Genomic DNA, 14,575 nt, shown 5'->3' on the forward strand with positions numbered 1-14,575 from the left:
ACATATCTAGGGACACTTTGCATCAAACACATAAAAGTGACATAATACAAACCCAATGTCTCACTTCCATGATTAATTTAAGTCATAAATGGCGACACTGAGCAGATACTACAGTTTAGCAGTATTTAAAGATTAACTTAATGAAAGAGGTGGTAAGAGTTTGTACTTTGAAGTGACATTTACACATCCACACTTCCAGATTGTAAGATGTGATGAGCAGGTTCCTCTCTATCCTATGTCTCATGTCTGTCTACTTTCCACAACTCTGATGTTATGTCTTATGCTGAATCCTCTGCTGTTTGTTCACTCACATCTTTGAAATTTCGTACCCAGGCTAGCTTTAATTGTTTGCACATGACTATCCCTGTTTGCATTACTATCCTTAATTGTACTCATATATTTGAGATTATCTTTAATTCATGTTATTTTGTTTATTGTATTCATGTATGTCTTATCGGTTAGATTGTGTGGCACTACGGAATCTGCGGTGTCCTATAAAAACATGTTGGTGAGGATTGTGATAATGTAAGTGAGCATCATTATGTGCACAGTGAGGGCCATTGTGGTGCACTAGTGCAAAACCAAGGCATTTCAGCTGTGCATCGAGTGTTTGTCAGAAATTATATCTACTCTAGAAAAAATGGAAAGGCCACAAGTGTTCAAATTATGCTGGGAAAACTTTGGAAATTTTCTTGGCTGGAACAAGTAAGAACTCTTGAATAAGGTATAGAAATACAGGAATATTATTTAACACAAAATATCCACGTTTTATGATTTGTTTCTTATTAGGTAATGTTTCAACAATTTCCCTTTTATTTGCTTCATTTTATGTCCCTTCAGGAGTTTAGAATATAACACTGGCTATGTGCTTTGCTTTTAGGTGGAATGTTAATGCTTCTTAATATTGCGAGTTTGTTTTTTTTAGGAATTGTTAATGTTCATACATCAGAGTAGAACTTGTAAGCACTAGCAGTTCCTCTAATGTGTAGAATAAATCAGCGGGTGTACACTGGCTGGGGAATCAGCTCCTCCAATTTTATATTGACAGTATCCTCATGTCAAGATGCCACAGAGCAAGTGAATTTATAAATATCAAGCTCACATCAGCCATACATCCATTCACTGCAAACACCAATTAGCAGCAATCCATAGAGCACTGCACAAGAAAGTAACAAGGGAATCAATAGGATTCATGTATTTAAGTGTAAGTGCATTTGTTCAAAATCATAAATCTTGTAATTATTACAACGGGAAGACAGGAGCATGAGAAAGAGCTTGAAGCACAATTATGCTTCCAGAATGTAGAAACTTATTTAATGGATCTAATATGGTACTTTTATATTGTTCTCCCTCTTACCTAATATATATATATATACACCATCATCATCACCATTTATTTCTATAGCACCACTAATTCCGCAGCGCTGTACAGAGAACTAACTAACTCACATCAGTCCCTGCCCCATTGTGGCTTACAGTCTAAATTCCCTAACACACACACACACACACACACACCAGTGGTGCACGCAGGGGGGGGGGGTTCTGGGTCTCCAGAAACCCCCCCCCTCCGCTAACTAAGTGCCCACCATAGCGGCACTGTACTATATAGCAGCCGCGGCGCTGTCAAAGAAGCGTCCGCGGCGGTGCTGTATTGTATACAGCTGTATTGTATACAGCACCGTCGTGGACGCTTCTTTGACAGCGCCGCGGCTGCTATATAGTACAGTGCTGCCGAAACGGAGCTGCTGCGCATGCTCTCTCGCATGTTGTATTTTTTTGGTATGGGGGGAACCCCCCTCCTTACAATCCTGCGTGCGCCCCTGCACACACACTGGAGCACCTGGAGGAAACCCACGCAAATACAGGGGGAACATACAAACTCCTCACAGATAAGACCATGTCTTATCTGTGAGGAGTTGAACTCATGACCCCAATGCTGTAAGGCAGAAGTGCTAACCACTTAGCAACCGTGCTGCCCATAATGTTACAATGTAAGTGGTGCAAATGAGTTTATTATTTTGCACATAAATTAATTATTGTTTGTTTTTCTTCTAGCACACAAATACTTGATAGCTTTATTTTTACACTGAAATTTAAAGTTGATCTAGGACATGCTCTACCCCAACTATAAATCTGTCTCCGCATTTTAAATTTACCTCCCCCTCCAAAGCAACATGGTTTTGCCTAGGTGCAAAGTCACTTCTTTTGCATGTTTTTATCTCCTTAATGACTCAAGCCCATAGTGTCTTAAATCAGGTAATTAATGTAAGAAGGGAATACTGAATTTTGACCATATCACAAATACATATGGATGTATATATAGGTCTATAAGCTTTATACGTATATAGCACAATCTTTGATATTACACTTTTGGGGGATTTCACACAGTGTTGTTTGTCTGAGATATTAAACCAAATCCAATGTTTGTTGTATGATTATTACTGTAACAATCATAATTCGTACGGAGTGCTACACACATGGTATCAGGATGATTTTAGTTTTGCCTGTTAAGGGCCAAAACTGTGGGCCAGTTTTAAAGCACAATCCATATTATTGCAATATTGAATATACCATTAAGAGAAATCATGGATACTTTCTCTTTATATTGCTGTCAGCACTGTAATTATCTAAGATCCTGTAAACAGACCTGTAGAGCTTTAGCAGCAGACAATAAAATATCCCCCAGTATTGAGCGTTTTACTCCAACCTTACTTTGAGCCAGATGATATTATTAATTATCCTCATCATCATCATCATCATGATTTTTTTATGTAGGGCCAGCAAATGTCATAGTGCTTTACAATTGGGGAAAAACAGTAATAAAACAATACTGGGTAATACAGACACAGAGGTATGAGGGCCCTGCTCTCAATCTTACAATCTATGGGACAGTGGAAGTTTGATACACAAGGATAAGAGCTACATCATTTTGCACATTGGTCCAGCTAGAATGCAAAGGTAAATATTATTGAGTGGTCCATATGATAAATCACACAGCAATGTTGGCCACAGGGTTGTTGTCTTGTGTTAGTTGTGTAGAGGATGATAATAGGGTAATCTAGGGAGATAAATTGGGTGGTTGAGGAACATTATAAGCTTGCCTGAACAGTTGGGTTTTCAGAGAACGCTTGAAGGTTTGAAGACCAGCGGATAGTCTTTTTGTGTCAGGGAGGGAATTCCACAAAGTGGGTGCAGACCAAAAAAAAGTCCTGTGTAAGGGTCCTTACCTGCCCACAATCCAGCGCTGTCAGCCGCACTTCCGGTGCAGGTGACAGCGCTGGATCGCGGGTAGGTAAGGACCCTTACACAGGAAGATGAGAGTGGAAGATAGACGCAGATCTTGTGCAGAATAATGGAGGTGTCAAGTTGGGAGATATTTTGAGACAAGTGAGGAGATGTTTTAATTAGCATTTAGCACTGCTGTTTTGTGTTTAACATCTTTCTTTGTGTAGCCAAGCTATGTAACACTGCATTAGATATACTATTCTTGCTGGGTTACATAGTTTAATGTATACTTAGAAGCCAATTATAAGGATGATAATCAGAAAAAAGCCAGACAAGCAATGAAAATTGTTAAATAGAATGTTCGCAAAAGAAATTAAACAGTGATTTTGTCATTAATGATAGACTAGACAGACCAGGCTGTTCTTTTCTGCCATAAAACTGTATGTATGTAAATCAAAGGGAAAAAAAAGAAACCTTTAACTGGAAATTCTGGAATACTGTAGCACTTCTTTGCCCCAATCAAAGTGTCTATTGAAAGTTTGAACTTTCTTTTCACTATACATACAAGCTCTCTTATCTCCAAATCTCACCATGAGGCCACCCCCCATCCCTGTGTCTCTTTTTTTATACACATCTTTTTGCCCTTTACTGTTACTTTGTCATGTCACTCTGACCGCAGTCCTGTTCTGTCAGATACCTTTCATTTTCTGCATGACTTCACACAGATAGGCGATTCAAGCTGTGATTTCCAGATTTGATCTCACTTTGTTGATCCAGTTATATCTGTAAAAGGTTTAAAGTTCAAAAGAGTTGGATGAGCAATATCTTGAAGGAGCGCCCTTAAAGCACCAAGAGAATACTACAGAATACCCAACCCTTAATAAATCCAAGCTATTGATTTTTTTTCCACAGTATTCAGACAAAATCAAAGAGTAATTTAAGTATTTTCTTTATATATCTCCCTGACGTCAACAAATAATGCAGATCAATTTTAAAAATATACATATTTTTTTTAATCATCATTTTTATTTTCATTTTTTTCCTTCAGTTCTATATCTACAGTCCCTAACTTCTTTAACTTTATTTTCTACACAGATTTACAATGGAAGCAAAGCCAAGGAAATTTATTTTACTTTGAAAATATAATAAAAACATAATACGTTGTTTGTGCAAGAATATTTACGTAAAAGGTGCACAGTGTTAGAGAAAAATGACAAATATAATTTGAATGCAAGAAGCTCGAATAAATGCAAATAACTAGTGGAAGATTGATGGCACAACAGGTTACAAATTCCTGCCTCAAAGGGCATGCAGTCTCTTTAAATTAGTGGACACAGATAAAAAACATATTTGTCCTTAATTCACTAAGGAATGTAAATGCTCATACATGCTATGTTATCGGATAAATTGCTCTGCGCATGCCCAGAACCTGACTATACACCAGTAAACGCAGCAACATCCAATTGATCCTAGAGTGCAAAGGACCTTTACGGCAGCCAACAATTTCAGGGGCAGAGCAGGGAGGGCACTATTGCACTATGCACATAGTCGATGTACAGTAATGGCGTACCAAGCTCAAGCGCACGCAGAAGAATCTAATTCAAGCTTTGGGTATCTCAAAGGTATAATTTTTTTTGTTGCATCACTTGTACCAGCTGTAAGTGCTGCATAGGCAAATCGAGGGGGGGTTTCCTAGTGCCTAGAACCCCTCCCCCCCCTCCCTCCAGGGGTACTGTGTGTTCGAAGTGACTGGACCCTGCTCCGGGACCAGCCATTTTGCAGCTTGTGTGCAGATCATTTCTGTCTGCACCGTTCACAGCCATCTCTCCCCAACAAGTATTGAAAGCAGCAAGAACAGGTAGGAGAGAGCAGGACAGTCTGTCACCTGTTCTGACACACTCAATCAGGATTTTGTCCTGATTGTAGGGACAGTTGCGAGGTATGTTCCGCTTCACACGGCTCTGCTTAAAAAGGGAGAGCTGTGTGCTCCTAACAGTAGTGCAGGCAGCATTGCCCACATATATTATAAGAATAGGAGGAGTTAGAGAGCAGCCAAGCACCGTCTAAAATTATAGCCGTGCCCTGAAACATGCTGGCCATGCCCACTGGCGGTGTGGCATGGAAACCCCCCTCTACAAATCCTGCGTTTGCCCCTGTGCCGAGTAATAGTGACTATTGTCACGTATATATGTTAGAACATGTGTTTACAATCAGGATCAACTGTAAAAATGTGTTTTATGTGCAGTGAACAATAATAACATCATGATATATGTTTGGAAATGGAAGAAAAAATAAAAAAATGTTTTAAACATTTTTGCCATTAATTGACAATATATTATTGACAGGTGATAATCATTGAATACTTTTATTTTTTTTTCTGCGTGTTCATTTGGGACATTATATTCCACATATGTATTGGACATATACTGCAGTATATTATCTGTTAGAGCAAAGTGTACCTAGACCCGAAGTCAACAAGAGATGTTTCCTCAGGCCTGCTACTAGTTGAAAACGGACATGTATATGGCCAATTGGAACACGTTTTTTTTTGTTTGTTTGTTTTAAACGCAATTTATGTTCGTTTTGTGTGCCTTAATGAATCAGGTCCTTGATGTCTATGGTAAAGGAATAAGATAGACTGCTTATTTAAAAAATAGTTGACTTTAACTTTTAGCAAATATTTAGAAAACCACTTAAGCATTCAAGATGAAGTAATTCGGATCAAAATATTGTTTTCTTTGTAATAGCATTTTCTTCTTAAGTAGTTGCAAAGTTTTCCTAATTGACACAATCAGTGGGTGAGGAGGAGCATCTTGTATTAAGAGCTACCCAACCAGATCCATTTTACTGGGTACACCAGGAGATGACACTAGAGAAATCCAGATTTGATGGGTGTGTTAAGGTAAGCCACAGCGCACCCAGAGGCTCCATAAACCAGCAAGGCATTGTGTAAATCAAACAGCATACCTTTCTATAATAAGATAATGCATATTTTAAAAGTAGAACTGCACCCTATATGATTTTGCCTATATTGTCTTAAAAGTATTTTTGTTTGAGATACTGTATTATTGAAAAGTTTCTCATCATTAGTCTGGAAAGATAAGTGGGATACTGTCACTGAATGGGAATTACTATGGAAATGTCTGGGGAAGTGATGACTTAGCAAGAAGATGCAGACTGAAAACTAAATAATAGTCATAGATTCCTGTGGAACAGGCTGGTACTGTTGGTGTCATCTTCTTTATCATAGACAATAGTAGAATATTTGCTGTATTTGTATCTAAACATGTAATTTAATTCAGATATCATTCAACAAAAGGAAATCTACAAAATATTATTCCTTACAAAATAAATATTGATTGAGTATATTGCTCCTTTATGGTGGTTGTAATATTTCATAATGTTCATGATTTTATAGAAATATTTAGCACACATAATTGTAATGCAGATATACATCATCCTTTTGGGTAAATGGGTTGCCTTAAAATTATTTATAATATGGTAGTTTTATCACATGAAAGTAATCTACAAAGGGAATATTTTTGCCTCTTTGCCTAAGTGCCAATCAACAAGATCAATGTCTAATTTGGTGACACTGTTGGGTGTATAGGATCTCTTCCAGTGTCAATGTAGCCTATTGGTGCAATTAAAGATGCCACACACATAGGTCAATAGCGGTCAATTTTGACCTTATTCAACAACATGCCCAATAATGATTGGATTATTTTTGATCAAATTGTTATCAGTTGTTCTGGTAATTTTGATAGTGAATCTTCCATATGGTATTCCCCCTAATTTTTGTTCCATCTGGACTTCTCTTTTATTGGTTCCGTTCTACTTGATGATGTATTAGGTTTTCCCCGCTTAAAGCACATTATAATAGGCTATGTAATTCTACATATGAGGAACCTCAGCTGGAGATGCTACTGTTCCTCCCTTGCAGTTACCATCACCCCTATCATGGAGAACACAGGACAAAATATTATTATTATTATTACTATCCTTTATTTGTTGGGCGCCACAAGGTTTCAGCGGCGCTGTACATCATACAAACAGTACACTATACAGGGTGGAACAGCACAAAACAATAAACAAAAATACCAGTACTTCAGAAACTCCAGGCAAGTTAAGCAATAAACATGGAGCAGAAGAACAGGTGAGGAGACAGGAGGGAAGAGGGCCCTGCTCATTTGAGCTTACATCCTAAAGGAGGGAAAAGATGAATAGAAAGCAACAGTAGAAGTCTAAGGATGGTAATTTTGCTTAACTTGGATGGGCCAATGTGTAATACTTTGTATGCACTAGCTCGGGGATATTACATCTGTGGCAAAAAGTTGTTGAAAGGCGATCAAAACCTAAACGCATGCTATTTGCTCTTGTATCACATTTGTGCATAGAGCAGCAGGATGTCACCCAGTGGCCTTTACAAACACCTGAGAAGGTTTTGTCTGTGATTCCCAATTTTTTTTATCTGATTGGCAATCACCTTGGATGGAATTAGACTCTGTCTCCATTTAAATCCTTTGTTCTATTTTCTTTCCATTCTGTCCCTGATCCTGTTGTCACTGGTGGACAGCTGATAATAAAATATTACTGGTATTCATATTGCAATCTGGCTCATGCCACTGCAGTTATTTTTATGTGATATTGTAATGTGGTTTGTGTCATTATATTATAATGTTGTGTTACATGTTATAAAATCTAATATTTACATTAAATTTATCTATCCCCATTTCTTCCATGTATCAGCTTCTGTCACTTCCCCATAACCTTTTGTTCTAACAGTTTTGAAAACCCTGCCTTCACATTTGTTTTTCTTGCCAGACTCTGTAATGCCCTCTGGTGCGAAATCAAAATCTAAACCCTACCAATTTTGCCAGTTGGCATGTTCTTGTCATTTTATTTTATTTTTTAGTTTAACTGTACTATATATCATAGCCAAGTAAATGTTGCAGCACATTTCCAACAAAGATGTCTAATCATTTTAGTTTGACTGTCAAAATGGACATTTATAGGAAGGTTGGAGGTAACACTAAGCAGACATTTAGGAAACTAAAACTGTGGTGACCTCTTATTCTACATAAACAAATTCAGAATGCATGAAATACAAACACAAGTAAAAAAAAAATTCAGAACCGAATTAAATATTTGTAAGTTTATTTGATCTGAGCAGAAATTGCTTCAGCTGAGGGATCCCATTTTATTTTGGTCATTCCCATGTCCATGACTAGCTACTTCACATTTTCCTGCATTGCACATAAGACTAACATCAAGATCTCCTTGAATATTGCTCATGAAGCCACACAAGCTTAATAAAAGTTCTATTCCATCAAGTGGGGACCTTCATTTTCAACTTGTGTAATAGCATTTTTTTCCTAACATGAAGTCTATAAATATATGTAATCTATTAAGGGTTGTGTGGGATCAATTAAACTGGGGCCAGGTTTTACATTCCAGCAACATAATGGACAAATATAGGAATGTGAGAAATTGTTAAAGGTTTATAAACATTCATTTAAGAAATGTAAACAGAAGTGGTTCTGAGAGTTGGCAGCTAACTGACAGTTCACCAATTTTAGAGCTCTTTCAAAATAGCTCTAATTAATTTCTCATTATGCATGTCTAGCTCTGTGTCACTCAGTATGTCTGTCCCTATCTTTAGATTGTAAGCTCCTTAGAGCAGAGCCCTCTCTCCTCCTGTTTCAACCACTTTTAACCTTGCTCTCCAGCTACTCTGCCCACCTCCTTCTTGGGCCTTCTGCCCACTGACTCCTCTCTTACTTTTCTCTCCACCTTTCAGTGACTCTTAACCTGTTAGCTGCGCCCCCACCCTCTTGGGCACAGGTTTCCAGCTGGCTGAATATCCCTCACCCTTTCAGCCTTCCTTTTTAGCTGTGCTTTGAGTTGCCTAAGTTATAGTCAGCGGCGCACGCAGGATTGCTAGGGGGGGTTCCCCCATCCAAAAAAAACCCAAAAAAACATGCATGCGCAGCAGCTCCCTTCCGGCAGCACTGTACTATACAGCAGCCACGGCGCTGTCAAAGAAGCATCTGCGGCAGTTCTGTTTAGTACAGTGCCAATTTGTGGGGCACTTTGTTAGCAGAGGGGAGGGGTTTCTGGAGACCCAGTAAACCTCCTGCGTGCGCCCCTGATAGTATTAACTGTTAATTGTACCATGCTGTTTTACCTGTTACTGTCCTATTGTTTGTTCCTATATGGCACTGCAGACATTTTGTCGCTCCCCATTAATGAAGATTAATAAAAAAAAAATAATAGTACAGTAGAACTAACTAATGCACAGGTTTAAAGTTAAAGCATTGTAAATTATATGATTATGCATTTGTGAAAGGGCTCTTAGAATACAGCAATATTTATTTTATTTGCAAACACAAAGGGCAAAAAAAATTAGTTTGCTGTGAAGGTCATAGCTGTGGTGACAACCAGAACTTAAATTAATATCTGTGGTTTCATTTGACACTGAGTAGATTGATCAGACCTTAAGGTTCCCTGTTTATTTGGTCATGTGATGGTCTTTTCATTACGCCATTAGACCTTAAACAACTTGTAATGCGTCCATTGCATTCAACAAATTATATTGAAGTGCTCGTCTAGGGAACTTACATTTTCAACTTGTGCAATACAAATGTCTATCTAACTCAAAGTGTATGTAACATTTTCCGGGTAGAGTTGTGTAGGATTTATTAAAATGAGTGCAGGTTTTGTGTACCACCAGTACAATGCTTTGTACATCAGAAGCCCTATGCAGAGGAATGAAATAGGAGGTCTCTGCCAGCCTTGGATGTAAAGACTGGGAAGAAAATTACAAACTAACTCGGCCCATTATTATTATCATCACTCCCACATTGTATCTAATTAAGAAGATTTATAGAAAACGTTTTGCCTTCTACAGTGGTAAGAATTCCCAAATAAATCCAATTTTATTCCATGATGTAACAAACTAAAATGTGAAAAATTCCAAATGGGTGAATAATTGTTTATAGTACTGTACTTAGTAATTAATAAAGAAAAAGTGAAATATGTCCCGGTTATAGATAGAAATATAAACAGGTTTACTAATTAATTTTCTGCTACTAAGAAATTTCCACATCATACATATTGTAAAATTTAATTGGTTGTAGTGCCAAAACAATTTAATTGATACTACTGAATCCAACCTGTCCACGACACCCACACAAAATGACTCACTTCTTAGCATGTGTCGCTAAAGACACAAATTTGGTTGTGTAAGTACTTGCTTTACTTTGTGAAACACATTCTTGTATTTGTCTTTTTTTAAAATGTTGCATAGATTGTTATTGTTATTCCTCCTCCTTATTCCTATTAAGCAGATGCCATCAATCATTGCTATATCATCACTATTATAAGACTCAACTGAACCTGACTTAAGTCATCACCAAAAATCCATTATCATCATCACTACCTCCACTTTCAACAGTTCTGTTTTCTTAATCAATATCCATAGGTAAGAATACTGTACCTGCCTCCACTTGTTCTGCCTCCCGGAAATTTCAGCATCACCATTAGCTCTTCAGAATTGGGGTCATGTACAGTTTTGGCTGCCAATGTTTTTCTTTAATTAACAAGTGCAAGTTTTCAACACTAGTAAATACACACACACATATATATATATATATATATATATATATATATATATATATATATATATATATATACACATATATATATATATATATGTATATATATATATATATATATATATATATATATACAAGTTAACCCGTGCATGATACTCATGCATTCTAGTCAAATCAAGCTACTTAAGGTGTTAAAAAGGTTCTTGTCATGCATTTGGGCCATAGCCCAGGCCTCAACCACCAACCACTCCCCACTGTCACCCCCAGCAACCACCAAGCACTCCCAACTGTCACTTCTCCTTCAAGAAATATATATATATTTTTTTAAAATCTTTATAAACACTTTTAACAATTAACAAATTAAATTAACAAATTAAAAACATCTTAGTATACCAAATTTCAGCCCTTTCTGAATTTTTTTTTCTACACACACTAAGAATTTAGTAGGTTAGTGTATAACTCTGCCCAGCAGGTGGTGCTGCAGCTTGTTTTTATTTTTTCCACACACAGACAGACTAACACACGCCACTAGACATTTATATATATATATATATATATATATATATATATATATATATATATATATATATATATATTGCTTTTTGACCAAGTGCTGCTATCATTGTTACCTTTAAGTTTGTGCTAACATCAACAAGCACAATACACAAGTGCATTATATCCTGTTGATGTTCAGCTGCTGTATTTGCTGGGGGGGAGTACAGTGGATTAATCCCAATGGAGTAGAATTGCTTACATTTCAGTAGATGTCTTCTCTTAACTGTCATGTTTGGGTCTACATTTTTCCATTCTATTTTTCTGTTTTGGTATGTTTAATTAATATTATTGTTATTAAAAGAGCAAACAAAATGATATTTCAAGACAGGGTGCTGAAACAGTGAACAATGACTGTCCCAATACACAATTTGTAGTTGCAAAACAGTGAAAATTATGACATGTGGAATAACAATGACAGTGCATGTCTCACATTGATCAATAGGTGTGTAATAAAACACCAACATTAGTAATAATAATTATGGTACTCAAACTGAAGATCAAATTGTAAGAATTTCAGCTACATCAATAGCTGTGGTGCAGCTATTCCTATGCTGTCCTGAACTGGCAGTACTTTAAAACTGGCAGTACTCTATGCACACCCAGAAACTGAGACAGTGATGATGAATCTGCCCAGCAACTTGCAAGTGAGACTAACCATAGATACCCCTTTATATGTTGGTAAAGAAAATTACTAAAGGCAGCAAGACAGCTATTTTCACAACATTGATTATTATAAGTGTTAACCATACTAGCTAGTGGGCCAACATTAATAATTAACAGAAATAATATAATGTTAATTATATTGCACCAAAATAAGAAAAACAAATTGTATGACTTCCATGTGCTATAGAGCTGTGCTGCAGCTGTTTACCTATTCTGTGTTAAAATGGGAATACTAAAGTATGTAGTGCACAAACAGGTCCTCATGTAGAGTCAGATATAAGTAGCACGCGCAGTAGTCAAAAATAGGTCTCAGTCTGAGACCTTTTCCATGCTTAACAAGACGAGACAGAGGAGGTAGTGGGCGAGCCTAGCAATGTAAGAGTGTGTTCACACTCTTTTTGTGCTAAGCTGAGAGGAAGTGGCCACAATTAGTTCTTTAGGAGACACACACAAGTGTGAACATATTTTTATTTGAAATAAAAACACTCCAACACATCCCTAATTCACCTTCTTTATTGCTCACCTAGATCCACACACTTTGTCTGTAAAAAATGCAGGGATCCTGGGAGTGTCCAAATAAAATATCCTCATAAGCAATGAAATAATAGCTGCTAAGAGCTCCCATCGAAAATGAGCTCCTAGCGTAAGTATAGTCATATATATAACATGGGAATTTTCCACGGCCTGAAGTCCTGAACTCAAGTTGTGGGAAATCCTACCGGCCTAAGGCAGGTTTGCCATTATGGCTGGGGGTCCCTAGGCTGCTATAATGCCAGGCTGGCAAAGCCTAGATACGGTAATAGTAACTTCAGGGGTCACCCTGCTTTTTGTCTCCCCCAATTTTGCTAACACCAGTCTTGGCTGGCTGCACCAGGGTTGGTTAAGTTGTTGAAGGGGAGGGGGGTGCATTTATTTTTATATATTTTTTATTTGTTTATTTGGTTTTTATTTATTGATCTATCTGCTTTACACTTAAGTGTCAGCAGGTGTAGCATCCCTGTAAAGCAAGGAAAGAGGTGTGTCTTAAGAAGAGTATGCAATATGCCGAGTCGCATGAATCTAAATATACGTGCAGCTCGGAATCCTATGTATTTTACTGGATGCAATATATATCAGGTCCACAGTCTGAGTCTGACAAGCAGCTTGCATCTGATCACAGACACCCCTTTATAAGTTTGTGAAATAGAATTACTAAATACTTCAAGGCAGAACAATTATCACAGTGATCAATAGGTGTTAGCCACTAAACAGTAAACAAATAATAACCACTGCTAATAATATTGATGTCAGCTGCTGTATTTACCACTAGAGTTTTTCAATCCATGGAAATTCTCTGTACTGTTATTCATTCAAAATATTGGGTCAGAATTTGTGAATTGCAGATATATTTTTTTTTAACTCTGCTTTTAAATCTCGATTAGCATCTAACCACTCTGATTTGTAGGATCCTATTTCCGGTTCACTCTATCACAGCAAGTGGAAGCTAGGAGAAGAGCTTAAAACTTGTTTTTTTTGGGTCGCTGGCACATAAGGTGGATAACGCTTTATTTTAAAGTCATTTTTTTCTAAGTCGTTTTTTACCTTAGTTCTGCACAAATCATCAATTCTCAGAAAAACATAATTTCTAAAGCAATCAATTTTCTTAAGTGTGCCCTTAGGGATAGTGCTCTAGGATGTGTTCTACTTTTTCAGTCTGTCTTATACTTCTATTAGTAACAAATACCAGCCAAAACCATGACTGGCTTGTTACTGCAGAATTATTAGTTGTTATTTATTAATGTAACAAGTGACCTTTGCTTGCTCCTTGCTATTTGGCTTCCTTACACGCCATTCATTGTGATTGGCCTCCTTCTCCAGCGGGGCATATATTATGCATTGCATTTTTGGCAAATCTAGACCAGTTCACGAATTGATCTTGATGTTCGGATGGATTAAACTCAACCATATCTACTACCTCAGCAATGCTTTGCTGTACCAGTTCTTTCCATTTCACAATAGAGACCAGAATGAACTGACGGCCAATGCAAGGTCTATTTATATGTTAGGAGGTTTCCATGACAGCATGGGAAAAACCCTAGCATATAAACAGACTTTGTGTCTGTTAATATTTCATTCTGAGGTGGATGACCTTCCATAGAGGACCATAGTTTAGCGTCGGTTGGTTTAATGGTTTATTTTTTTGCCAAGTAGTATCCTGAGGATTATTTTGGCTACAAGAAGGAATTGTGGAAGAATATTTTCAACAACCTTTGCAATATTTTCTGAGCTTATTTTAATGGACAACTCCAAGACTTTGAATGATATTTTTTTGGACAACTCCAGGACCTGGGAATATTATGCTTTTTTTATGGTTTCAAGTAATCTGGATTAAAATCTTACAAGATTTGATTGTTTACAAATAAAGACATCTGATGGTAAATATATGGGAATTTATTATTTATTATTTTTAATAAAATGTGGTAACAAAGAGCTGTGTGATTTATTGACATTTTAGTTAGGTTCTGTTTATTTTAATT

This window comes from Mixophyes fleayi, chromosome 1 (genome assembly GCF_038048845.1).
Source record: "Mixophyes fleayi isolate aMixFle1 chromosome 1, aMixFle1.hap1, whole genome shotgun sequence".
Taxonomy (NCBI): domain Eukaryota; kingdom Metazoa; phylum Chordata; class Amphibia; order Anura; family Limnodynastidae; genus Mixophyes; species Mixophyes fleayi.